Source organism: Phaethon aethereus, assembly GCF_964289735.1.
Source record: "Phaethon aethereus genome assembly, chromosome: 1".
NCBI lineage: Eukaryota > Metazoa > Chordata > Aves > Phaethontiformes > Phaethontidae > Phaethon > Phaethon aethereus.
The window spans coordinates 202,120,312-202,124,879 of record NC_138575.1 but is presented as its reverse complement, the minus strand read 5'-3'; positions in this window follow the sequence as shown (position 1 = coordinate 202,124,879).

Below are 4,568 nucleotides of genomic sequence, written 5' to 3'. Positions count from 1 at the left end.
GTTCTTATTGATTAGCTGTGTCATCACATCAGCTCCACTGTTGCCAAACTTTGTCGCATGCATAATGTATGATGGAGGCTTGGATGGAACATGCTGATTTTGTTCTGCACTTAAAGGTTTGTCCTCCTGGAGGAGAGCCTATGCCCACTCGCTTGATTTAGTACGAGAGGGAGCGCGAGAGAGTGAGTGCGAGAGAGAGAGAGAAAGGGAGAGGATGAATGGGAGTGAGAGCGCGAGAGAGAGGAGCCAAGGGGAGGAGGAGGAGGAGGAGGAAGGCCTGATGCATGCTGGGGAATAGACACGCTTTTAAATTTTTGATCAGTTGTACTTCGTCATATATCAGCATAGCTGCCATACTTTGATTCATCAGGATTTTTGGCTGGTGGCCTGCTCAAGTGTACGCTGCATTTTACAAAGGCATGGAGGGTGCAGTCTTACTTAAATAAGAGACTTTTCAGTTAATCGCTCTCTGGGTCTCACCCCACTGAGTTTAAAGCAAAGACCTCTTAGTAAAAAAATAAAAATAAAAAGTTAAATTTATTTATAGAAATTCCAAAGGCAACATTTTATTTATTTTATATATTTATTTATTATATAGAGTTTATTTTTAATGAAATATGTACAGGCCAGATAGGCATTTTGGAAGCTTTAGGCTCTGTAAGCATTAAAATGGCAAAGGCCACTATGAACCTGTGGTAAATTCATGCAAGTAAATATAAAGGTGCATGGATTAAAAAACAAACAAACAAACAATAAAAAGGTAATAATAATAATAATAAATTCTAGTGACCCTCATGTACTAAAGGCGACAATCTCTTTTGTGCCCGTATTATTGTACAAGTATGCACACCACTCATGACACTGAGTCCTCACTCTTCTGACTGCTTGTTTCATAGCTTACCCCCAGAGGATTAAAGAGAAAACTGGGTCTTCAACTTTTTTTCTGTGTCTGTAATATTTCCTCTCTGATAAAGTGACTTCTTACATTGTTGTAAACTTCACAGCTGTGGAAAACACAGGGGTTGGAATATATTCTCCTTGTTAAAACCTATTGCAGATTATACCAAAGCTAAATGATAAATATGCTTCCCCCCCCCAAGCAGAATTCCAGAAACAACATAAGTAATATCAACAACTGTACTAATTTTAAGGTTCCACAAATAGCACATAACGGTTTCAGAGGGCAAGAACCAGGTTAACAGGATTACTCTTGTAAACATGTTTGTTTGTGCACTTGGCTATCTACTATGAAATTATACAAGTTCCACAGGGGTCATTGTAACATCTTTTATGGAAAATTGCTTTCAGTGTGAACTGTCATAATACATGATATTAGCACCCTTCCTAAAGTAAAACTTGCAAAATGAAACTAATAAATCTCTATCAATAATGACAATGAGGGGGACAGTATTAGACTTTTTTTTTTTTCCCCTAAAATACATTCAAATGCTCATGAACTGTAAGTGAGCTGACAGTATGTAATATTTAAGGAGTTGTAGCATTTGATGTTAAGCACATGAACACGTTGATTAGCAGTTACCACTTGGGAGTTAAGAGGCATTTAAGAGAAGAGGCATTTTCTTCCTCAGTACCCTGAAAGGGGGGAAAAAAAAATTAAAAAAATCATAAGGTCCATAAGACAAACACATTTCGTAGTTGTTGCATCCCTTAGGATTTGAATCCGGTGCCATTAAGTTGAGTGTAGCCTTTGCCATTGGATCTGTGGGGAGCGTGGCTGGCCCTGACGCCCCTGGCCGTCCGCAGAGCGCGCAGGCTGAGCGGAGACGTACTTTGGGGGAGCTACACATAAGTTTCTAGCCTATTCATAATTAAGTAATTTTTGCTCTCAGGCACTCTGGTCCATGTGATACATATTGTTTGAAACGTAATTCTGTTCTGGAATAACCTCTGGCGTGGTGCCCTGAATGAACGTGACCTTTCTGCACTCCCGCAGGGAGGAGGGGCCGCGTCTCAGCCGGCACTATCAGTAACCTTAAATAAAATGTGGCGTTTTATTATAATTATCCTTGAACGGCAAAGGTACGTAAATTACGTTAGTTGATTTGTAGGATACAGTTAGACATACCTGTCTAGGGGCTGTTGTTGCCTGGGAATTTACAGCCTTCGACTGCAGCCCACGTGTGTATTTTGAACCCTTCGGGGCTGCAGTTCGGCTGCCGCGGGTTAACCGGGTGCTGACCCGCTGGACCCAGGCGGTGCAAAGCCGTCCTGGACCGTAGGACGAGGAAGCGAGCTTCTGGGGAGGATGAGGGTCCATTGCTCGGTGTTAACCAGATCAATCCTACCGCAAGGAAAGGGAGGCTGCAGCTCTGCTTTTTCGGGACACCTGACATACACCGGGAAATTAATCGCAAGGGTTAAAAATGTTATGAGTTGAGGCCGCAGTACTAGGCCACAGTTTGAGTCGTAATGTTAAATCGACTTGGATTTTTAGTCATAGGCAAATCATTACTACTAGTTAACATGTTTTATTTATTTTTTTTGTATTTTTCTAAAGAAAGGATTAAACCCAAGAAAAATGTTATGAGTTTATGGCAGTCCATATAAATAAACTGTAACCGATTTACTCGAATAACCCATAACGGTGTGTAAATACTGACTTTATGTAAATAGAGCAACATGTAATTTAACATAGGCATTACTGCGAGACTGGATGGTCCAGGAGCTGGCAGTCTGCCACTCCCTGCAGGTTCACTGGGTCAAAGTCAGCCCTTTTCGGGTAGCGAACAACAGATTCTGTTCAGTCCCTTGTGTAAAATGAGTTATATCTGTTTGTTTTCTGGCGGGGGGGGGGGGTGGGTGGGCAAAACCATCGTTGCCCGGGTGCTGCTTAGCTCTTTTGCCAAGGCGTGGAGGGGTACGGATGCCCTCCCGCTCCTTACGTGATCCTGCTGAAACAGGGCTGGAGAGAGCTGCCGTGGCAGAGCGGGGAGGCTTGCGGTGCCGCTCCTCCTGTGCTGTGGACAAACAGAAGTCTTCATTTTCTAGTGCTGTCCATCTGGCACCTTTCTTGAGCGCTAAAATTCACTTGAAGAAAAATCTGAGGGAAAAAAAAAACAATTGGTGTTATTTACTTAATATTCTGTAATGGTGTGTAAATACATACAGAATTCTGTAATTTGTATAAATACATTGATATAGAATTTTGAAAATTGGTATTATTTGCTTGATGTCCCTTCAGAGCATTTTCTTACAACTGTGCATATGTGTAATAATGGGATTGCAAAAAGATGTCCCTTTTTATTCCTAGAAAGGGTGTGGGGAAATTCCAGGAAGACCAAAGCCATTAGTATTTTCCATGTCTTTTTTTTTTTTCCCCCTAAATTGGGAAAAAAGGGGGAGGAAATCTTTTTGGCAAGAATTGCATTAGCATTTCACCTGAAGCAGATCTGTCTGGGCAAGTGGCATGGGCAACAAGGTGATGGAGATGGAGAGCAATGTTATTGTATGGGCTGGTTTTGAGCCGCACCTGGTAGCGTGTCAGGCAGTGCTTCCAAATGTCAGCGGGGTGAATGAAACCTAGCAAAGCTGGGCAGTGCAGAGAGCGGAAAGAGAAATATCAGAGGAAAATTGTCTTAAACTGTCACCAATCAGTGCAGAACTTAAACTGCCTGCCAACTGGAAGGAAAAAACCCTGCCTTTCATAAATGACTGGGTGTAACATGTGGAGGCTGGAGACGGGGCTCTCTGGTGTAAAAAGTCAAGCATTGCTACTGTCCCCCCGGAAAAAGATAAATTTGTGTTTAATAAACACACAAATAAGAGGGAGTTGAAGAGACTGCTTCCAAGGCAGTCTTTAAGGTTTTTTGGAGACAGAGTATGGCAGGAGGTAAGAGACGATGCATCTGCAGCGAGTCTTTCGGAGTCCCTTGCATCATTTGCTCTGCGTGCTCTTGTATGAAGCAGAGGCAACCGTAAGGTCCATCTCTGTTTCCCATGATTGTTGGAGTAGAAACAGGAGGGCTGTGAGCTGAATACCTTTTTGTGTGAACTCCTGTGGCAGCTGATGAATTCTTACAAAGTCCCTGTCAGGTACATCAGCAAACGTGGAGATGTGGATATGGCCAGGCCCCTTACAACTGCAGTTCGTTTTGCAGAAATGTGAGGTTTTGGATTCTTTGAAATTTTGATGAAATCTTGGAAGCTCAGCCCCTGCTCACGTAGCTGTGTATGGGTAGGCAGCTGTACCTGGAGATAGGGAATCTGGGGGAAGAAGTAGTCAACAACATTGTCCTCAGTGTTTTCTTCCGCATGGCGTATCATTTACCCATCTGATAACAGAAACCAGAAGACTTGTCTTCCAGATTTTATCTCTGTTCTTAAACTGTTAGAGCTCTCCATGGGTTGCTTACAAGTCAGTCTGTCCTGCCTTGGTGTTATCTTTCACATTACCGTAACCCTACAAGCTGGTTTTGTATCTGGCCCCTAAATAAGTACCAATAGTATAATTTAATCTCCTCTTGTCAAGATGCTAGAACAGCCTGTCTTAGCATTTGCTGCTGAACAGTTTGGCATTGTGAAGTGAGCAGGGCATGGCTAATTAGCAT